Source organism: Melitaea cinxia, chromosome 15 (genome assembly GCF_905220565.1).
Source record: "Melitaea cinxia chromosome 15, ilMelCinx1.1, whole genome shotgun sequence".
Lineage (NCBI taxonomy): Eukaryota > Metazoa > Arthropoda > Insecta > Lepidoptera > Nymphalidae > Melitaea > Melitaea cinxia.
This window is the reverse complement of record NC_059408.1, coordinates 16195976-16220873: the sequence shown is the minus strand read 5'-3', so window position 1 is coordinate 16220873 and position 24898 is coordinate 16195976. Positions and strand designations below refer to the sequence as shown.

The 24898-nt window shown below is 34.9% G+C and overlaps 2 long non-coding RNA genes across 2 annotated transcripts in view; one reads left to right on the top strand and one right to left on the bottom strand.

Moving 5' to 3' along the window:
- The window catches only part of LOC123660244, a 286207-nt gene that overhangs the window by 78714 nt on the left and 182595 nt on the right, over positions 1 to 24898 (bottom strand). The window lies entirely within an intron of this gene.
- Positions 922 to 21893, top strand: LOC123660241. The gene is made up of 4 exons (XR_006744151.1): positions 922 to 1265; positions 1821 to 1829; positions 9560 to 9565; positions 21881 to 21893. It is a non-coding gene; the product is annotated as an uncharacterized LOC123660241 (long non-coding RNA).

Sequence of the window (24898 nt, the reverse complement as noted above, 5' to 3'; positions counted from 1 at the left end):
TTTTCAAAATTTATTCCGAATTCAGTCAAGCACTTCCGTATTGTGTGCTAAAATTATTTGAAAAAAGAAAAAAAAAACATCTTAAGCTTTACTTTCAATCGTTGTCCTTAAATCCAGACTGTAAAAGTTGCATTTTTCTTTGGTTAAAAATCATTTCGAAATAATATGAAGAATAATATGTTCAGATACTTTAAACATTAATACATCATATAATATAATGAAAATTTTAAACACTAGATAACAGTTCTATACTATTTTGCATATTAACAAACTAGTGAGACAAATGTTCAAAAAAAATTTTTTTTTTTTTTTGATAATATTCTGAGGTAAATATGTATCTTTGACATTATAAATAAAACTGAGGTAGGGCACAGCAGGAATTTCCTGCTCAAAATATGGAGCAGCCTGACTGGAGTAGTACCTCGACCTTACAGAAGATCACAGCTAAATAATACTGTTTTCAAGCAGTATTAATAATAATAATAATAATAATATTTATTTATTTTCTCACCACAATATTGCTACAGGACATTAGATAGGTACATAATAACATGAGCACAAATATTGTGGGAGACTGGTGCCTAAGCTAGGCTCGAGGCCTGTGTTTCAGGACACCAGGTCTCCACCCCTTAAAAAAGTACATTTCAAATATCATCATACGGGCATTAACAATTTTGTTGTAAACAATATTATATGAGATAGTAACTTTATATATCTAAGGTTAGCATATTTTATGTTATTCGTGGTACGATATGGGTTAGGTAGTGTGTGTGTATGTGTGTGTGTACGCGTGTGTGCTTGTGTGTGTGTGTGTGTATGTGTGTGTGTGTGTGTTTGTGTGTGTGTGTTTGTGTGTTGTGTGGGCATGGGTGCTAGTATGTTAGAAGTACTCTAAGTTAGGGCAGAAAGAATCGCTTCCGTGTCATCATAGTTCAATTTCTGTAACCAGTCAGTTAATTTCCGTTTACACCTATTTTTAGTGAGGTTGTATATAGGCAGAAATCTATTGATTTTGTTGTACAAAAAGCCACCCAAGCTGCAAAAGAATCGCTTTGAGAACCTTGTGGAAAACTTGCTACACTGTACAGGATTGTACCGCCTTTTGGCGTCTGACACTGACGGGTGATATTCAAGAAGTGTGTGTTGTCTTAGTAGGGTGTCAAGTATAAACAATTGGCGCACCGTTAAGACCTGGCACTCTTTGTATAACAATACAGTAGGGTAACGATACGGTTTAAATAATGATACCTTCAGTATAGCTCTTTGTGCTCTCTCCAGGCAAATCAGTCTGGTTTTCGGTGCACCACCCCAGGACGTGATACAATAAGTTAGCACCGATTGAGCGAGGGCAAAATAGACAGATTTCAATCGGTTAGCATCCAAGACATTTCTTATTGTTTTAAAGACGTATATAAGTTTTCGTAACCTGTTATTAATCGCATCTATATGTTCGTCAAATCTAAGATTATTATCAATCACTACTCCCAAGTATTTTACAGTCTCTTTTTTTTGCAAGCGTGTGCAGTCGCATGTAGCGTTTTGTGGTTCAGAACACGAGTGAACTTGTATGGCGTGAGTAGTAGACTGTGGTACAGTGCCTTTAAAGGAGAAAGTGATGTAAGTGGTTTTCGCGCTATTTAAAGTCAATAGGTTTCCTCGTAACCACTTTGAGATAGTATTGAAACCCGACTGAGCATACCTGTATGTTTCGGCCCATGTATCTGCAGTGAATAAGAGAGCAGTGTCGTCGGCAAAGCTGATTATTTTGCAACCAGGGAGGGTGAGCATACTCAGGTCGTTGATGTAAATTAGAAATAGAGTAGGTCCAAGTACGCTACCTTGAGGGGTACCATAAGTCAATGTACTCTCGTTACTGATGTATTCGTCTATTCTAACTCTCTGGGTACGCTCACTCAAATAATCTTTAAAAAGGCATAGAGGTACACCTCTAATCCCTAGATTTTCCATTTTCCGGATAAGGAGGGGTACAGAAACCGTGTCAAATGCTTTGGCAATATCCAGGAATATACCCAAGACTTTCCGCCCTCCATCCATCTCTGATACTATAAAGTTGGTAAGTTCATTTACAGCATCAGAGGTGGATCTACCCGCACGAAAGCCAAACTGCGCAGGTGAGAGAAGATTGTTTTTTTCCAGAAAATTAGTAAGCCTGCTATTCATAATCCGCTCCAGTATTTTTGAGAGAGCAGGAAGTACGGCTATTGGCCTATAGTTATTAACACAGCCTCGATCCCCACTCTTATAGATCGGGTGTATGATGGCTTTCTTGAACACCTTAGGAAATTTGCCTGTAGAGAGCGCAAGGTTGCAAATGTATGTTAGAGGTGGTACTATAGTGAGCTCGTGTTTTTTTAATAGGTTGCTGGAAATGTTGTCCCAACCCTTTGCACAGTCACTACGGAGTGCCCTCAACAGCCCAGTGACTTCCTCCTCGTCAGTTGGCAACATGACCATTGATTGCGGGTTTATCTTATTTACCAAGGTGTTAAGTGGTTCATTCTGTGAGGTTATATTTTTCTCCGCAAGCTGTTTACCAATGTTTGAGAAAAAATCATTGACAAAGTTTATCGAGAGATTCGGTGTGGCTAGTGTATTCAACAAATTAGTAGATGCATTTTCTTTATATTTGGTTCTGCCTGATATGTTATTTATCACTGACCATTTATATTGTCTTCCTGTTAGTGAGTAAGGTGACCAGAGCTCTTGGGGGGATTGGGGATTGGGTCGGCAACGCGCTTGCGATGCTTTTGGTGTTGCAGGCGTCTATTACGGTAATCGCTTACCATCAGGTGAGCCGTACGCTTGTTTGCCGACCAAGTGATATAAAAAAAAAATATCCTATAACATACACACACGGTCGTCTGTCCCTATGGTAAGCAACTTAATTCTTGTATTATAGGTAACAGCCGGCTGATATAGCTAAATACTTTTTTTTTTGATAAATATACATAGAGATATTACATACATATATAAATATATAAATACAAATATTACACCCAGATTTGGGCGAGAATCGACCGGAATCGCAACCCGCGGAGCAGAAAGCAGAGCTACAACAATCTGCGCCAACGAGCTAGTGAAAACATTAAGAATTATTATTATTACATTAAGAATTAAGAATTAGTTATTTAATCTTATATACATATAATTTTTACTTATATAATTTTTACTACTATTTTTACATTACTTTGTTTCTGCGGTTGAATTGTCTTTTTGCGTATTATAGGTAGTAATTCATTTAAAGTAAACGCTTACTCGCGCTATGACATCATGTACGAGTACAGACCAAAGACGTAAAATGAAACTAAGGCCTTAGTAAAATACGCGTTATTTACTTAACGTTTAGAAGGGAACGTGAGTAACTTAATACATAATGACGTCATTACCATGTTCTCGAGATAATGGCTATTGAAATGGCGCGAAAAGTTCCACGGAGCTTTTTTCCACCCAATCGTATGCAATTGAAGTCTGATGGGCTGCGATGCGGCCGCTTTGTCTACGTTGAGCGTAATGCGACGATCGATGGGTTCTGTGTAAGCTTTAAATTGATTTTATATTGTCTTTCAGATTTTTATTTTATGTAAGTATAAAAGGAATGTCGTGATTTTTATTTTTTATTTTTATTTTACTTTATTTTGGAAACAAACGGTATTACATAAATATACAGGAAAACACAACACAATAGTATCGCTAAACCAAAAATAGTTTCCGATATTAAAAAAGAACATATGACAAAGTTCAGAAGAGATGCTTCACAACAATAGTTCAATATCAAAAAACTTAATAATAATACTAAAAACATTACTATAAATTGATTAACAGTCATTGAGAGAAAAAAAAGTAATCAATAAAGAAATTCAAAAATCATTACGGGCATTATGGAACAAATAAATTAAAAAAAAAAAAACAGTTTAAAAAATCACAAATCAAATAATTAAGTATCAAGCTACAATTAAAATCATAATTAAATTAAAATCAAAAAATAAAATCAAATTAAGAAGAACATCACGAATATCATAACATCTGTCAAAGATACATTAAATCAAATCATTCATCACATGCAATTTAAATTGATTGAGAGAGAGATGAAAAATGTCAATATTTATAAACAAATTATTGTACTGGGCACAACTTCTGTTAATAAACGCGTTTTTATAAAATTTTGTTCTTGTAGCTGGGATGTCAAATGTAATTTTATGTCTAGAATTTAAACGTGGACACTTAAAATTTAATTTTGAAACCAAATATGACGAGTCAATTACTTGGTTCACAATATTATACAACAGAACTTGATCCCGCTGAACACGCCGGTCAACGGCCGACATAGGTTTTATCAGAACGTTCAAATTTTCCGAAGAGATTGCTGTTATAGTCTTTAGGTACCTGTTGTGTATACGGTCGATTTTATAAATATGACACCCGTACTGAGGACTCCAAACAGTAGAAGCATACTCTAGAATAGGTCTAACAAATGCATTATACAAAAGTGTGTGGGTGAAAGCATGCTTGAACTCCTTGGATATCCTGAGCACAAATCCCAACATACGATAGGCTTTGCTAGCTACATAATCGACGTGCTCATCAAAGAGTAATTTGGAGTCAATAATAACTCCAAGATCTCTTACCACATCAACCCTCGATATCACTTCGCCATTCAGTTTATAGCAATAATTTATACAAAAACGCTTCCTACTAAAAGTTATTACATTGCATTTTTTCAAATTTATAAACAAAGAGTTCACTGAACAATAATTACTAAACCGAACTAGGTCATTCTGAAGGTCTATACAGTCATTGTTGTCCTTAATAATTTTGAAAATTTTATTGTCATCCGCGTATAATAAGAAATTGGAGCACTTAAAAGCTGAAGTAATGTCATTTATATATATGTTGAATAATAAAGGCCCATTATTATTATTATTATTATTAAAATGGGATCCTTGAGGTACCCCGGATGGCACTGGAATAAAAGATGAAGTAAATCCTTTTATAGTAACTGCTTGACTACGGTTAGCAAGGTACGACTCAATCCAACGCAGAAGGTCACCGTGCACACCGATGTATTTCAATTTATCAAGAAGAATCGAATGAGATATTTTATCGAAAGCCTTAGAAAAATCTGTGTACACGGCGTCAACCTGAAAACCTTTGTCCATTGCACATGAAATAAAATCAACGTATTCCAAAAGATTTGTCTCCGTTGATTTTCTATTAATAAATCCATGCTGCTGGGTAATGATCGTAGGTCTTATTATAGGTAGTATAATGTCGTATATAATCTTTTCAAACATCTTCGGAATGCAGCTTAACTTTGAAATAGGGCGGTAATTTTTTATGTTATGTTTATCACCGCTTTTAAGGATTGGTATGACATAAGATCTTTTCCATTGAGAAGGCATTACAGATGTTCGCAAAGATTTAGAAAAAAGGCAATATATGGGAAACCTTAAGCTGTCAGAACAGCTCTTCAAAAATATAGCAGGTATCCCATCAGGGCCACTGCCTTTATTTAGATTTGTCCACCATCGACAAAGAAATATCAACAGAAAACAGGTTTAAACTGTTGTTGCAAATATGAATATCGTAGTCGTTACTATTAGATGAAGAAATACCGGAATTTGACTCAAAGGATGAATAAAAATAGCTGTTAAAGAGATTAGTAATCTCTTGTCCATCACTTGTAAAAAAATTATCCAGATAAAACATATCAGGCAATTCAGTATTCTGGCGTTTAGATTTTACAAATGTCCAAAAATATTTAGAATTTTTAGCAATGGTATTCTCAGCATGATCTATGTATTTCTTATAGCAATCGTTTTCAACCGTTTTTTGTCTCTTACGCAGCATCTTAAACGTACAATAGTCCCTATAGTTACCGTAAATTTTCCATTTTTTATGAAACTTTAACTTTTCCTTTATAACCTTGACGAGAGAAGAAGAATACCAGATAGGATATTTTCTATGCTCAAGTACAACCTTAGTAGGAACAAACGTATCAATAACTTTATTGATATTATTATAAACAACTTCAACAGCACTTTCCATATCCAAGCAATTCAAACATTCCAGCCAATTAACCTCAGACAACTCTTTATTAATAATACTGTAGTCAGCTTTGTTAAAAAGCTTAACAACCCTCGGAACACCCGTAAGATAGTTAGACCTTAAATAAGTAAAATCAATATCCAGAGCCGGGTGATGTGAATCTTCTTTAACTAGTGGAAACTCACACTGTTTCACTAAAACACTGTTAGCATTACTTATTACCAAATCCAGATATCGATTATTAGAATTAGGAACTATTCTTTTGTAATTATTATCGTGAACATTAGTAGGTTGTTGAAGCTTAAGCTATAATCAATATTGTGTGAGAATAATTAATAGGACAGATTATAATTATAGAAATAACTACAGAAATTCAAAATGTCATTCTTTCAGTGGCCGTTAAAATGAAGGTGTCAATATTGCTGTTATTAATAGAGTCATTTTCGTTAAAACGTTGATATTTTTGAAGGTTTTATTTAGTTCCATTTTTATATTTATAATATATCCTTTGATTTTTATAATTTATTTTCTCGCAAAAAAAAAACGACTTCAATTACATTGACAAGTAATACAACATAAGTAGACAAAAAATTAGTCAAGTAATTACAAATTATCAAAGATGAAGAGCTACAGATAAGAATTAGTAAAAAAACTCCGCAGTTACTCTTTAAAAAAAAGTATAAAAAATATTAAAATATAATAAAGAAACAATATAAAAAAAATAAAAATATAATAAAGTATAAAAAAGTATAAAGTAATATCTTTAATAAAGTATAGCATAATGATATTTAATAACAATAATCAGAACATAGGTACCATTTTGTTACAACCACAATTGCTCTCATTGTTCGAATTAGGATGATTAATAATATTGTACAGATTTAGTCTAAGAGTTGAGCTTGAATTATTATTTCTGGATTTTATTGTATTAAATGTTCATTTTTAACACAGATGCTTACTGGCTCAGCTGTTTTTATGTACTATATAATTGTGGGTACAGTGGAGTGGGGCCTGGTGGTCTATATATCCGGCTACGGCTCCTCATCAGTACATCAAATCGATTTGAGTTTCTGCGTTTTGTAATTGTAAATTAATTTGTAATATCACCTGTGAGTAATAACTCAACCGAATAACATAAATTAATATAAACACACGTTTCTGCATTCCTTTGTTTGACAATTATAAAAAATGAAATGTCGAGTTTTATATTTGAAAAGTAGTGTATGTAATTATTGCTTCTTAAACATTTATGATAAAAGTGATTAAGATAGCTTAGATAGTTACATGCAATTTTTAACACAAAAAATAATACATTAATACTGTTAATTCCTGGGGGGAATTGGGGTAAAGTTGACAAAACCAAGCTGTAACTAAACGTTTTTTAATGATCTAATTAATATTATCTCGGATACGACACACGTGATCAATTTTGAGTAATTGGAAACAAATCAATTGCGGACGTTGACAGCAGAGACAGACGACGTTTTAATGAGTGTCTGCATTAATTTGTGATAAAGGAAATGTAGATAACAATATTAAATAATAATAATAATGATAATAATAATAAAGTTTGTTCGCGTTGATATTAAGTAATGTATCATTTATTTTTTTAGTGAGTAGTTGTAGCCAACTGTTTAGAACGTTTACCAATATTGTGTATAATTAAATATCGTTGTATGTTAAATTAGTGCAGCGCTCGACAGATAGCGTGCGGATCAAAATAGATCGCGCTAAAACTTTATTTACGCGGTATAGTATGTAAGATTAGTAATTTAAATAAACGAGCGATCGAGCTATCTGACGTCGGTGTCGGTGGTCGATACGTAGATCAGAATACTGTCGTGGTTTTATTTAATCAACCCTTCAAGTAGTTCACAAGTAGTCCAAAAGTCGACCCCAGCCGCCGTAGCACACGCTTCGACACGCTTCAGCCTGTAATATCCCACTACTGGGCATAGGCCTCTTTCCCCTTGTAGGAGAAGGATCAGAGCTTAATCCACCACGCTGCTCCAATGCGGGTTGGCGGATATATTCCCTACTACGAGTAACGATCGCTATCAGGTGTACATGACAACAACCAGGACCGACGGCTTAACGTGCTCTCCGAGGCACGGTGGGGAGACCCACAAGGACTGCACAAACACCCAGACCACGGCAAACACCTGTATGGCCAATACAAATGTTTGTCATGTGCGGGAATCGAACCCGCAACCGCCAGCGCAACAGGTACAATCCATGGCTGTAACCGCTGCGCCAACGCGGCGTCAGCACGCCAAGTGTTAAACACCAACATTAAGTTATGATTTGTATACTCTTATCATTACATAGTATAAAACAAAGTCGCTTCCCGCTGTCTGTACGCTTAGATCTTTAAAACTACGCAACGGATTTTGATGCGGTTTTCTTTAGTAAATAGAGTGATTCCAGAGAAAGGTATATGTAATAAAAAATGCATAATATAGCAGAGGGACACTGATAGTTTTAGAGGTTTCTAATGTGATGTCATAAATAAACACATTTCTTGCGCTTACATTGCTAATATTTATTTTAGATTTTATATTTAGTATCAGTATGACACTGTGAGGGTTTACCACTTCTATGAGAATTCATTACACCTTTATGTATTTGCAAAAAACTGATTTATTGATATATTAGGGTGTTATTCTTACAAATAAGTAATAATCGATAAAGAGTAAATAAAGTTTTTTTTCACGTAAAGTACATATTAACCTTTCATAAAAAAATTACATCGTGATAAATGGTTGAGGTAAAAAAATTAAAATGAATACCCTGTTATAAAAGTTAGGTTAAAAAATGAAATGCATTAAGAATATTAATATATAATTGCAACGGCTCTTAGCCAACATTATTAGAATGCGGACTTTTGCGTGATTACACACTAACTTGTATACCGCAATAACAAACCGCAGCATAAACAACTTAGACAAGACTTAAAAATGAACAAAATAAACCAATATATAATTAATTATTTAAATTATTTAATAAATGTTAGCTCTTGAAGTAACAAAATTAGCCCAGAAAATATATTATTGATTGAATTATATACATACTTTTCTTTGTAATAAATGTAATATAAATTTTCACTCATCATAAACAAAATACCACAAATATTCTAGATGACTACCCCGTTGGCGCAGTTTGTGGTGGCCCTTTCTATTCCGCAAGTTGTGGGTTCGATTCCCACCTGAGTCTGGGTGTAATATTTGTATTTATATATGTATTATTTCTATGTATATTTATATAAAAAAATATTTAGTTATATCAGTCGGCTGTTACCTTTAGCACAAGCATTGAGTTGCTTAACTTAGGAACAGGCGACCGTGTGTGTATGTTATAAGATATTTATTTCATTATTTATTTATCCTTGAAACTAAATAGTAATTTTGTAAAACTGTTCTTATAAATATGTGGTTCAACTATGGTAACATAGCTCGTTTCGTTTAATTGCGTTTTTACAGTGCGTTTGAATAAGACTTGTGTAAAGTCTCCTTATTGGTTGTTTTAATGATGGTAAAATAGGCTGCTAATGTTAGCAGAGAGCAGTAATTGGTGCGGCGGTCAGTTAACCTGTCTGGATAATGAGAACTGTATTGGTTATTTTAGATGAACTGGGTGAACTTTACGAAACATTGACTAATAATAAATTTCCTTTTTCTAAGGATGTGCCTTTTTTGTATTTTAAAGTAGATAATTCCACAGACGTTGTTCTATCTAGCTAACTACAAAATAAGCGCGTCATTATGCTATTTGAAATTTTGTAGTTCTTTCTGCAATTTTCTTAATTTTACATTCCTCGAGAACCTTCTACAAAGTATGAGAAAACTTAAAAAAAAAAAAAACAATGCATTAGTTCAGCCTTTTTCGAGTTTTGTAATTAGCAACACAATAAGAAATTCACTTTCATTTATATAAATACTAGCTGTGCCCGCGGCTTCGCCCGCGTTGAAATCGGTGTGACACAAAGTTTTCCCGACAAACTTCCAGTGAAACTCTCATCATAATCTGCTTAGCCGTTCTATAAGCCTTCCTCTTGAAGCCCTCTCTCCATTGATGAAACCGCATGAAAATCCGTTCCGTAGATTTTGAGGGAATCGATCACATTCATTTTTGGGGACTTTGTTTTATAATACGCTAACTGTTGCCCGCGACTACGTGCGCGTGAAACGCGTCGCGTTTAACAAAATGGTTTGTTGAATTCGTCAGAATTGTGGTATGAAATAATGTTGTAATAATATAGTATTGTAGTGTAAATATGTTTAAATATATTGCATGTAATTTAGTTTTTAATATGGTTCTACGTAACTATATGCCACAGAATAGCGTAGCGAACGCTCCTTCACGACTCCGTGACGACAGGGGTAAATAAAAAGTATTCTAGTAACGTAAAGGTTAGATATTGTAAAAAATATATTTTTTTGTACTACTGCGTACGGCTCACCTGATGATAAGCGATTACCGTAGCTTATAAACACCTGCAACACCAGAAGCATCGCAAGCGCCTTGCCGACCCAATCCCTAATCGCCCCAGGAGCTTTGGTCACCTTACTCACCAACAGGAACACAATACTGCTTGAAAACAGTATTATTTTGCTCAGATCTTCTGTAAGGTCGAGGTACTACCCCAGTTGGGCTGCTCCATATTTTGAGCAGGAAATTCCTGCTGTGCCCTACCTCAGTTAAAAGTTATAAGTGATCAATATAAATGTTTCTTGAACACATAGGTTTGCAACGCGGTTATTTTGCTTTAAACCGACCCTGCTGTATATGTTTCATACAAACTATCAACCCCAATTAAACCCCTTAGCGGTGGAATATCGCAAAATCCGTTCTTACCGGACGTCTACTAATTATAATCTACCTCCCTGCCAAATTTCATCTTTGTCCATCCTGGATGAATGGACCATCCAGCTGTTTTTGAGTTCTCGTGATGAGTGAGTCAGTGATCTTTCTCTTTTATATTTATAGATTACGATGCATTATTTGGACACTTCCTCACCATCTAAAGAGTACACATTTTAAATTTCAAGTTTCTTACTTCAAAAACATAGGACTTTCATAGAAACTTCCAACCCCCGTTTTACCCCTTTAGGGGTCGAGTTTCGTAAAATCAGTTCTTAGCAGATGCTTACGTCTTATAAGGAGCCTACTTGCTAAATTTTAAGTTTGTAGGTGTTATAGTTTCGGAGATTTCGTGATCAGTGAGTCAACCTATGATCCCCGTTTTAACCCCAAAAAGGAGTTGATTTCTAAAGATACATTATTTGGACACCTTTTTATCGTCTATAGAGCTTACATTTTTAATTTCAAGTCTCTTACTTCAAAAACTTAGGACTTTCATACAAACTTCCAACCCCCGTTTTATCCCTTTAGGGGTCGAGTTTCGTAAAATCCGTTGTTAGCAAATGTTTACGCTCTATAAGGAACCTACCTGCCAAATTTCAAGTTTGTAGGTGTTATAGTTTCGGAGATTTCGTGATGAGCGAGTCAACCTACCTAACCCCGTTTTAACCCCAAAAGGGAGTTGATCTCTAAAACGACATTATTTTGACACCTTCTAACCATCTATAGAGAATACATTTTAAATTTCAAGTGTCCTACCTCCAAAACATAGGACTTTCATACAAACTTCCAACCCCCGTTTTACCCTCTTAGAGGTCGAGTTTCGTAAAATTCATTCTTAGCCGTAGTTTAAGCCCTATAAGGAGCCTACTTGCTAAATTTCAAGTTTGTAGGTGTTATAGTTTCGGAGATTTCGTGATCAGTGAGTCAACCTACGATCCCCCGTTTTAACCCCAAAAAGAAATGGATTTCTAAAGATACATTATTTGGACACCTTTTCACCATCTATAGAGCGTACATTTTAAATTTCAAGTCTCTTACTTCAAAAACATAGGACTTTCATACAAACTTCCAACCCCCGTTTTACCCCTTTAGGGGTCGAGTTTCGTAAAATCAGTTCTTAGCAGATGCTTACGTCTTATAAGGAGCCTACTTGCTAAATTTCAAGTTTGTAGGTGTTATAGTTTCGGAGATTTCGTGATCAGTGAGTCAACCTATGATCCCCGTTTTAACCCCAAAAAGGAGTTGATTTCTAAAGATACATTATTTGGACACCTTTTTATCGTCTATAGAGCTTACATTTTTAATTTCAAGTCTCTTACTTCAAAAACTTAGGACTTTCATACAAATTTCCAACCCCCGTTTTACCCCCTTAGGGGTCGAGTTTCATAAAATCCGTTCTTAGCGGATGCCTACGTCTTATAAGGAGCCTACCTGCCAAATTTCATGTTTGTAGGTGTTATAGTTTCGGAGATTTCGTGATGAGTGAGTGACCTTTCGCTTTTATATATATAGAGATATATACTCATAATTATACTATGTATAAATACATTGGTATAATTTTAGTATGGAACTGAAATAATTTCAAATTATACACATCACGCTTTGTCGCGTAGTTACGTAGTTTAAGGTATCTAAGATCCCTTTAATCTTGAACAGTTTCATGTGAGGGGGTGTCATCTCGAAGACGCGATTCGATAAGTATGCAAATATAAAATCTCCCTCGGCACTTGTTTGTTTGTCTGCTTGTTAGTTAATGTATGCACTTCGCGAGGGGCCTTTCTTAGGGGTCCGTTTCTAACTTGATGCATTTTTAGTCGCATCTGATGTCTTGGGGCGCGCATATTAAAATATTTACATAATGGTTATGGTAAGAATTGTTTCTTAATGTTTTTTGTTTATGTGAGGATTGTATTGTCATGTTATAATTTTTACAGTTTATTATCTAACCTTCTTTTTTTGACAATACAGTAGCCTTAAATAAGTGTCAAACTACACTTGGATTTCATGCAGGATATATGTATGAATTTGTTATGTATGGACGATCATCATTACAGCCTATACAGCCCACTGCTGGACATAGGCCTCCACAAGTTTACGCCAAAAATAACGTGAACTCATGTGTTTTATCCATAGTCACCACGCTGGGCAGGCGGGTTGGTGACCGCAGTACTGACTTTGTCGCACCGAAGACGCTGCTGCCCGTCTTCGGCCTGTGTATTTCAAAGCCAGCAGTTGGATGGTTATCCCGCCATCGGTCGGCTTTTTAAGTTCGAAGGTAGTAGCGGAACTGTGTTATCCCTTAGTCGCCTCTTACGACACTCACGGGAACAGAGGAGGTGGCTATATTCTTTAGTACCGTAACCACACAGTAGATTGTATGGACAATGTATGACTATAATTAATTAAAACATTAAATAGTCATTGTAATCTGCTTTTGAACTCCAATTAAATAAGAAAATTGTTGGTTTGTTTGTTTTAATTTATTTTTGCTGTATTTCCCAGCGTTTTTGTACTTTTTATTATTACAATTTTTATAAATAAACATTGTAAGTATTTCTATCTGAAATGTATTTTATACCGGATTTCCGAATGGAATATATTTTATTTTTATTCAAAAACGAATCTGAAGTAGGTTCAGTGAAATTTTCAGTAATTGATTTTCCGATTTCCTGTAAAAGCACGTAGCCGATTTCAATGATATACAAGTGGACAAATTGGGAAGTCTACAATTTATTGGAAATTGTTACAAAATAAGAATACTTTTTTTTTGTATCATTTATGTGTATTAGTTGTACTTACATTCTGCCACAACAATTTCTACGGTCGCAGTTCCATAAGATAAGATATATATATTATGTTTATATTATAATTTAATTTAAAAAAACCTAAGTCATTTTGATTTTACGCAACTTACCACGTTTTAAAACTACCGATATTTGACTACGTTGTAGATGACATAGGCTTATTGACTTTTGTTTCTAATCTGACATACAGTTTGTTAGATTATAATTTTCCATTGGATCACAGACTTTGTTTAGGGTTTTTTTTTACGTAAAAGCGAGTTTTCTTTTAAAAATAGGGAATGTTGAAAATGATCCAACAGTGTGAAGAGTTGATAATCTCTTCTCAAAAACGACGAAATAAATTACACCATAAATTTAATCCTTGGTTTAATTTTTTATATATAATTAAGTTCTTCAGATATTATATACCAGACTTTTCATTTAAAAAATGTAAATAATATAAATAAATAAAATTGTGCGCTTTAAATTAACGATGTCATCCACAGAGACTGATGGAACATAAAGTACATTTTTACATCAGCATAGTTAAAAGCCATCGCCGATGTTTAATAAACATGACACACACTTCAGCCTATGGCCACTGCTGGGCATAGGCTTCCCCAAGTTCGCGCCAGACATCCCGGTTTTCCGCAATCCTCATCCAGCCCTCACCGGCAATCTTACGTAGATCGTCGCTCCAACGAGCCGGAGGACGTCCCACACTGCGTTTGCCAAGACGCGGTCTCCACTCCAGGACCCGTCTACTCCAACGGCCATCGGTCCTGTGACACAGATGACCAGCCCACTGCCACTTCAACTTGCTAATTCTGTGGGCTATGTAATAAACATGAAGATTTTATTAAACGTAAACTTTCAAAGAACTCATACGCAGACGGCGCCGAGAAATTGCACCTGACAACACACAGCGTTTACCCATCGCTCAATAAAACTAACTGTTACTAATACACAGGGGTTTAATGGTAATTTTGAGAAAAAATATATCGGAATCTGGTTGTGCATATAATGTACACGATTTTTACCCGACTACGACAAAGCAAAAAGGAGAGTCATAATTTTAGCAGTTCATATATATGAGTCCATCTGTTCTCTCATATCTTCCAAACTGCTTGTCGTATTTTAGCAAATGAAATATCATTAGAAGCGTCTTAGTTGTCCGCTAGTTAAAGGCTATGCCCGTATATGTCATATTGTAATGAATGTGGCGCCTTCCAAAGGACGTGGAGTGATGTACTTCATTTTTTTAGTTATAATTTTTGTTTTAGTTTTTAACTTTTTTTCATCTCGTTCAGGATATAAAAAATATATGCACCGCACTAAATTTATAGTCTATGTAATTGCCGAGCAAACGTCCTCTCTCCATGCAGAATAAAGATTGCCACGCTGCTACTACGGAGTGACGGATAACAACCGTACAAAAAAAGAAAACTTACAATATATTTTATGTTCTTTTAATCAAAGCTAGGACCAATAATATTACAAACTGCGTGACTTATGTTGATAAGACTAAAGGATCTAGAAAACGAACAAACATTAGTGTAAGCTTAAAAATCCGTTACGGACGGATCGAACCCGCGATCATAAATATTTATAAAACCTACCACTATTATAATGCCAGAATAGTGAGCAGAAACCTGAAAACGAACCTTTTGTAAAATAGAAATGTATGCTAGATATATAATTACGCTTCAGCCTGTAATATCCTACAACTGGGCTTAGGCCTCTTTCCCCATGTAGGAGAAGGATCAGAGCTTAATCCACCACGCTGCTCTAATGCGGGTTGGCGAATATATTCCATACTATGACTAACGATTGCTATCAGGGATATGTAAGTACCATACGTTAATTCAAATCATCAATTCTTTAACTCAATAATATAACAAGCAGACGCACTGCGTTACGCCACCCTTATATGGTTGACATTCCCACTATACTCACTAAGCGATTCGCTAGTACATTCTTAGTGTGTATGGTCAAAGAATGGAAATCTCTACCAGCGTCTGTGTTTCCGGAAAACTATATCCTGGGGATATTTAAGTTGCAAGTGAATAGGTTACTTCTAGGTAAGCGTGCTCCATCCTAGACCGCATTTGCACCTAACATCAGGTGAAATAGTGGCAAAACGCAAGCCTATCATTGTATAAAAAAATAACATAATTCAGATAGCAACAAAATTGAAAAAATTCTAAAAAAACCAAACAATGTGTAAGGGCAATGTAAAGTGCCCACTTCATGTATTATTCGACAATATTTGAACAAGTTTCAAATCGAAGCCAATTTTCATATCAAATATTCTGTAGCAAAGTGCCAATTCTATTGTACAAGTCTTATTACCAGACATGCAGGTGTTATCCGGGTTATAAAGTGGAAATTGCATTATAATGTATTCTGAGCAGAAACTTGATCGTACGGATCGAAGGATGCATTGACTAGATGGAGGTAAGAAATGGCATGCGTTATTTTTAAATAGGGCCTGATTTTAAGCAATACAATAGGAGTCTCTTAGTTTAATTAGCGCATTATTAAATCGATTAATGACTTTCAACAATGCCAAAATAGCACGGATGGCATTGGAATATAATGGAGAAGAAGGAGAGGAAGGAGGAGAGAAGAAGGCTCCCGCAGGGGTTTTGGTCGGTAGTGCACCCCCAAATGCTAAGCCGACATACGGTCTAGGAATGCCTACCCGGGCATCCTGGATATCACCCGTAAATGGGTTACCCTGCGAAAAAAAAAAAAAAAAAATAATAATAATAATAATAATAATAATAATAATGGAGAAGACATGAAATAAATTAATTAGTGTCGTTGAGATTAAATTTAAGTGGTAAATAATTTTATTTATTTTCAAAACGTCTAAATTCTCAAAATACAACTAAGTGTTCATAAAATACTTGTTCTTGTTTCAATGTTATTAATATACCGTTTCTGCTAAAATGTGGTCTTTCCTAAGTCTTCGTATTGATATTACGACAGTTTGAGACTAGACAAGGAGAAGAGTATTGAAAATGTAGTTATAATTCTAATATTAAAAACGTACCTATAACATATCAAGTAATAAATTATTTGTAAATGGAACTTAAATATTTATAAATAAAGAATACAGTTGAATTGAGATCCTCCACATTTTTGAAGTCGGCTAAAATAAATCACAATAAACAATTTATTTATCAAGCATAACATTCAATAAAAACTTTAATCTACGTGTATTTTATACTTAAATTTTATTTTACATATCCGTGAAGTTCTGATACCACTACCGCTTTACAACGTTGCTCTTTGGCCAGAAGTCGTGACTATTTTTAAAAGACCCATTGTATAAAGTCAGTATCATAAAACTTGTTACAAATCTAACCTTAAAACAAAAGTTTCTACTGTTCACAAGCACTATAATAAAAATAAAATAAGAACTTGACTTTGAATTATCAAACGCTACATATGCAGATAGAGAATCATGCACATATATACATTCGCAATATGAATTATAATAAATAAATAATAATAATATATTTCTCGCTATTAAGTGCTAAGACCGCCTTTTTTAACCAACTTAAAAAAAGTTGGAGGTTACTCAATTCGACCGCATCCATTTTTTATGTATGTTCGGGGATAACTTTGTCGTTTATGAACCGTATTTGATAATTATTTTTTTGTTGGAAAAGAGGTATCCTAAGATTATCCAATCACGTAGCATAATAAAAAAACAAGGATCTGTTGATGGAATCCCAGGAAAATCGAGGGAAATCGTTTGTTAATTTTTTTCATCTACTTACGTTGTATTACTTGTCGATGTAATTGAAGTCGGTTTTTTTCGTCTGCGAGCAAACACAATTATATATAATTACATTAGTAAATTAGAGCTCTGGTCACCTTACACACCAGTGGAACAAAACACAGCTTGAAAGCAGTATTATTTAGCTGTGATCTTCTGTAAGGTCGAGGTGCCCCAGTCGGGCTGCTCCAGATTTGAGCAGGATATTTCCTGCTGTAACCTATTTCAGTTAATTTGATTTAATTTACCCAGTTAATTGATTTCGCCAATGTCATATAGAATGGAGAGGGTATGAAGGAGGAATGATTGTTCTGTCATTATCCTGATTTGAACATTGCACATTTGGCAAATGCGTCACATTTCGGCCATCGTCATACTCTTCACTGAAAATGCATGACTAATATCGAAAGGGTGGACGTAATAAAATGCACCCTTCAAGGGCTGTTATAACAAGATCTGAACGTATTTGCATTAGCGACGTAAACATGACAAGTCTTTATGGTTCTTTGAGTGCACCCATAGAGTAAAAGCAACTCGCAGTGATCTGTCAAAAGTATGTTGTTGTATAGTTGACTAGCTGTGTCCGCAACTTCGTCCGCATTGAACTGAATAATAACTTTTTTGCTATAAAATAAATAAATTTCTACAATAAAAGTATCCTAAGTTACTTCTTACTACATCAGCTATCTGCCAGTGAAAGTCGCAGCAAAACTGGTCCAGCCGTTTCAGAGATTGACCGGAACAAACAGACAGATAGAAAGACAGACAAAAATTGTAAAAAATGTTATTTTGGTATATGTACCGTATACATAATATATAAATTTAGTAAAAAGCGGTTATTTTAATATTACAAATAGACAACCCAATTTTATTTATTTGTATAAAATGTGCAGACTTAGTGACGCTCTATTTCATGCAAGATATTACTAATTTTGTTCTAAAAAACAGTTTTGATGTTATTTTCAAAAGAGTAACTGCGGAGTTTCTTGCCGATTCTTCTCTGCAGAATCGACATTAAGAATCGGTGTTAATAATCGGTGAATCGGTGGTTAATATGTATTTACTTTTTAATTTGTGAAATGACGATTCGAATGCTTCGATTGTTTTTGCAGCCTATTTGAATAAAGTTTTTTTTTATTTTAATTTTGATTTTATCCATACTTATCTTTCCCATCTAGATAAATAGCAATATGATATACGGAACGGAGTCATTAAGATTCACGAAAGTTTTTTTATGGATCATTACTTTAAATATTTTTATTATCTGTCATATTCTAGGTTGTCTGGAAATCATATTTCTGGAATCATAATTCTGGGTTGTCTGGAAGAAATGGCTAATTAGCCATAAGTCCGCCCATTGTACTTCACTGTCTGTAACTATCTTTATGCTTTATTTGTAATATATTTGTGGTGTACAATAAAGTATAAAATAAATAAATAAAAAATAAAAATATATTACGATATTGTTATTTCATATTTATTGCGTATAATCGTAGCATAGGATCGGATACATGCTAGACATAACCCTGGAGTGTTTTAAATGCTTCAACTGGCCATGGGCCTAAAAATAACTAAATAATAGTTATATTATTATTAGTAATATATAATATAATAAATATTTTTACTCCAGAGATTGGGTAACAATAAAGTTGTTTTATATTATAAGCGCATCAGACATTAAAACTTAAATCAATAAATTATTTAAATAAAACACTAAAAAAATCAACTGTACATCTGTTTATTTGTTCAATAACAATGCACGAATAGCACAACCTTAAGATACATAAAAAATAAACAAATTTAAACCGTATGACATTGATCTAGAATAGATTTTTAAAAATCAGTTATTTCATTTCTATCGAACGGATATAGATTTTAGAACGTTTGAATTTAAACCTTATTTTTTAAGCGGTATGGTATAATTTCCAATAAATTTGGGTTCAAAAGACGTTTTGACAAGTACTCGTGTCTAAGGCGCCCCTCAGACACGTTAAAAATGTTTGCTAAGAACTTAAATGCGGTCGGGTACAAAATTGTTGCCTCAGGGTATAAGTTAACTCATTCGGGTTCCGGTATTCTAAATATTTTTCAATATGTGTAGGATGAATTGTTTATAAGTTGTTTGATGTGGAAATTAGTTGTTTTTCTTGTTTTATTATTAACAGTCTCCTGTAACGAGATACGCATATTTGGACTTGTGTTTTAAGTGTTTGTTTGAAAAATTGTTTTATCAATATGTTATAGAACATAATATAGAAAAAATTAATCCCAATTTCCCTTGGGTATCAATCACACACACTTCAGTATATCACAGTCCACTTCTGGACATAGGGTGTTCCCAAAATGGCGCCAAAAATGGCGCGAACTCATGTGTTTTGCCCATATTCATAAGGGATAGCATAGTTTCACTACCACTTTAAAACTTATAAAGCCCACCGATGGCGGGATATTCATCTAACTGCTGGCTTTGAAATACGCAGGCCGAAGACGGGCAACAGCGTCTTAGGTGCGACAAAGTCAGCCCTGCGGTCACCAATCCGCCTGCCAAGCGTGGTGACTCCATAGTCAAAAGACATGAGTTCGTGTCATATTTGGCGCGAACTTGTGGAGGCCTATGTCCGGCAGTGGACTGTAATAAGCTGAAATGATGATGATGATGATGATGATGATGATGATGATAAGTCTAGTAGGTACTTGTCTACACAAATAATAAAATTGAGTGTATGTTTGTAATATTAAAATAACAGCTTTTTCTAAATGTATATGGATGTATACACGGTACATATACCAAAATAACATATTTACAATTTTTGTCTGTCTGTCTGTTTGTTCTTCAGACTTTTACCAGCAGATTGCCGATTTAATAAGTAGTAACTTAGGCTACTTTTATTTTAGAAATTTATATATTTTAAAACTCTGCGAACTGAACAATAACTCTTTTGTTAAATTCCACGCAGACGAAGTCGCGCGCATAGCTAGTCTATCTATAAAGTTGAAATATATAATACAGGTAGACTATAAATATGACTTGTCTGCTATGAAATAATTTTAAGGAAACTTACTACGTAAAGGGGGTTGAGGGGGAGCTAAAGTTTGTATATAACTTAGTTATTTCTGTATTTTGAAACACGAACTACTAGCACAAGAGTTTTTAATAAAATCAAAAGTGATCTGTTTAATGATAAGCGTGATAATATTGACAATGTAGCCTAAAAACTTAAAAAAAAATGTTTTAATTAATTATTAGACTTATGTTTGACGAGATCTGTCTGTCGCAAATGAGATAAATGAAATCTCATATTACGTGATTATAACAATCTTTACTAACATGAGTAAACGACGACGACCTCATTGATTTTCTTGTATGTAACATGTGTGATGTTCTTATAGATTGGCGTAGTCCTTATGGAGTACAATCCCTTAAATAAAGAAAATAAAACAATATGTACTACAATATTATGTCAAGCTAATGTTTCATTTAAATCGGTTCAGTAGTTTTGGCGTAAAAGTGCGACAGACAGACAGAGTTACTTTCACATTTATAATATTAGTAAGGATATACACACGGTTATTTGATTCAAAGATTCGAGTTAAAGCCTTTGTTCTAGGTAACACCCGTCTTAAAAAAACTACATATAAATAAAAGATTTTTCATTATCATGCGTAAAATTCGCGTAAACATTAGAACAAAAAAATATGTTTAAACAAATTTTAGCCCATTAATTAAAGACGAAATCAAACAAAAACCTTGTGACGGAAACCAGGATCACACCCAACTGAACGAAGACCAAAGCAGTCACTATACAACTACAATAACGTCTTTGATAGAATATTGCATACATACATACAATCTCGATTTAATTTGTAATGTCCCACCGCTGGGCATAGACACCTTCCTTCGTGTAGGAAATTCTTCATGAAGGCAAAGGATCGGAGCCTAATCTACAATGCTGCTCCATTGAGGGATGGCGGATATATTCCCTACTATGAGTAATAATCGCTATATCAAGTGTATATGATAACATAACAACTAGGACCGATAGCACAATGTGCTCTCCTAGGCTTGGTGCATATATACACAGGAAGTATTTGTAAATACGAATATCCATCCCGAGCGGGAATCGAACCAGTTATCTGTCAGTGTGTAGGCGCCTATACGGCACACACACTACAAAACGGTTGTTGAGTGGTTGTATATGTATAAATAAGTAATATAATGGCTATATGATTGTTACTTATAATTATTAAGTTTATAATTCCCCCATCAAAAACACCATTCCCTATCATTAACTACATTCAAATCCATTTAGTATCCCATTATAAGACGGTAAAGTTACATAATTGCTACGGTACGTAATAACCGAAATTAATTTTAAAGATATATATATATATATATACAATACTTACACTTTATTTTTGTTTTAAATGAAAGTTGATTTCGTTTACTAATTCTACTACTTATAGCATCGGTGCAGCGTGGTGGATTAAGCTCTGATCCTTCTCCTACATGGGGAAAGAGTCCTATGCTCAGCAGTGGGATATTACACCCTGAAGCGACATTATAAATGTGAAAATTTGTAGGGATGTATGTATGTTTGTATATATGTTTGTTACTCTTTCACGCAAAAACTAATGGACTGATTTTGATGAAACTTGCTACGTAGATAGCTTTAAATTTAGAATAACACATAGGTTACTTTTTATCCCGACATTCCCAAGGAATCAGATATTACGCGGGTGAAACCTTGTGGCGCAGCTTGTATTTACAACAATTTTTTTACAGGTTTAATTCAAAAAATAATCAACAGGTACATTCAAGACACTTTGAAACCATTTTTATGAGTAGATACGAGTATGTAGAATAAATTGAATATATTCTAGTATATCAGTGTGTATCAATATTTTTACTAATACAAATATCTGCTCCGAGAGGGAATCAAAAGCGTAACTGTTTTTTTATTAATAAGCGCTTCTCTCAACGCCCCGGTAGGATTTTCTCCGACGTCGAGGGTCTGGAAACACAAACAATACACAAGCACATATGCCCAGACCACGACAAATATTCATATAGCCGAGGATATAACTGAGGTAGGGCACAGCAGGAATTTCCTGCTCAAAATATGGAGCAGCCCGACTGGGGTGGTACCTCGACCTTACAGGAGATCACAGCTAAATAATACCGTTTTCAAGCAGTATTGTATTCCTGTTGGTGAGTAAGGTGACCAGAGCTCCTGGGGGGATTGGGGATTGGGTCGGCAACGCGCTTGCGATGCTTCTGGTGTTGCAAGCGTCTATAAGCTACGGTAATCTCTTACCATCAGGTGAGCCGTACGCTTGTTTGCCGACCTAGTGATATAAAAAAACCAAAAAAACGTTTGTCATATGCGGGGATCTAACCCGTAACCGCTAGTCCAATATACAATGACTGCTGCGCCAACGCGTCATCATTCGTCTTGATATTATTAGAACTGTATAGATTAGATTGTATCAGAACGCTCAAAACACTAAATAACAATCAATTTCGATATAGCAGTATTTGTTGATATGCAAGAACTACCCTTACACAACTGGAGGCCCGGCGTAATTATTTTGTACTAATCATGACCCTAGGCAATTAGGGTAATGAGATCCTCTTATTGTCATAGTCAGTGATTATCTCTTGATTTTTGCCAGGTAGATATCAGCAGTGTCCATTCTCAGATGCTGATTTTGCAACAACTAGGGTAGGGATAATTGCCTAAATTGCGTACTTGCTGAAACAGCTCAATGTAAAAGCAAGTTTGTGTTTGGTGACGCCAGTTCTTTGGTTGTTAGAAGAACTATAAACTCATATATAGTTATATAACTCAGGCTTAGGAAAGTGTAAATATGATGTCACTATCATGTTAACCAGGAGTGCAAAGTTAGACTTTGGAAAAAAAAATAAAAGTAATAGCATCATCGCAGCGTTGCTACAGAATGTCGACAAACAAGCGTACAGCTCACCTGATGGTAAGCGATCACCTTATCTTATGCCTGTAATACCAGAAACATCGCAAATGCCTTGCCGACCTTAACCCTGACCCTTCCCTGGACTTTGGTCACTTTACTCACCACAGAAACATAACATTACTTGCAATCATTATTATTTAGCTGTGATCTTCTGTAAGTTAAATTTGAGCAGGATATTTCCCGAACTGCCCTACGTAAACAGAATAATTTTTCTAACAACACTTTTAACACTTACCAGTTACTAAAATTTATTTAATTAATGTATTGTTAATTAGACTTAACAAACGCCTCTTTAAAAATACTAAAGGAGGTGCTGAGTTCCGCAAGATGGTAATGCCTGGTTCGTTTGCAAATGAAGATGGATTAATACGAACGCCGTAATTAGTGGCCAGAGGACGATTCGTTTAGCGTAATGAGCCCTGTCTTGCCCCTGCATTATCTCGGCTTAATGCGAGAACCGGCGATAATCGAGCTTTATCATATAAAAACTGTATTTCCGATTGGGGTTTCTATCGATACCATCACAGTTTTATTTATAACACTAGATATCTGTAAATAATTTTTCTCGGGTATCTATATAAAAAAAATTATTCCCTGAGATATACTTGTATCTCCTTACTAACGCATTAGGCATTTTTGTGGTTGTGGTTGTCTAGACAAAGTTTACATGAAGATATTTTTTTTAATATATAGACTAGCGCTTGACTGCGATCTCACCTGATGGTAAGTGAAGATGCAGCCTAACGTGGTGCGCGCTTGCCTAAAAGATGCCTATTCACTCTTGATTTAAGGATACCCAAGTTATAGTTAGTTGGAAAAACGGAAGCCGGAAGGGCATTCCAAATTTTTGCGGTGCGTATTAGGAACGAGGAAGCAAAACGCTTAGTGCGAGATCGTGGGATTTCAACCACGTAGAGGTGCAGACTCATGCCTTGCGGTTCGGTGGTAGAAAGATGATGGCGGTAATGTAATTTTAACATGGTAACACACGGTATAAAGATCGCCGATCATATTTCTACAAAACCTTCTTAAATCTATGTATTAAATATGTATGTTATTAAATCAATATTTTAAAGACTGGTAGGTTATGATTACGTGTTGGCTTGTCGCAGCAACTGACCGATAACGGTTCAGCCTAGTCAACAGTATCGAATCGGATCGAAGCAGCTATGCTTCGATCCACCGCACACGGTAAATGTTTTTATCTAATATATAAAATTCTCGTGTCGCGGTGTTTGTAGTTAAACTCCTCCGAAACGGCTTGACCGATTCTCATGAAATTTTGTGTGCATATTGGGTAGGTCTGAGAATCGAACAACATCTATTTTTCATGTCTCTAAGTTATAAGGAGGGGGGGGGGGGGGAATTAAGGGCTTAATAACATATATGGCAAAACAACGTTTGC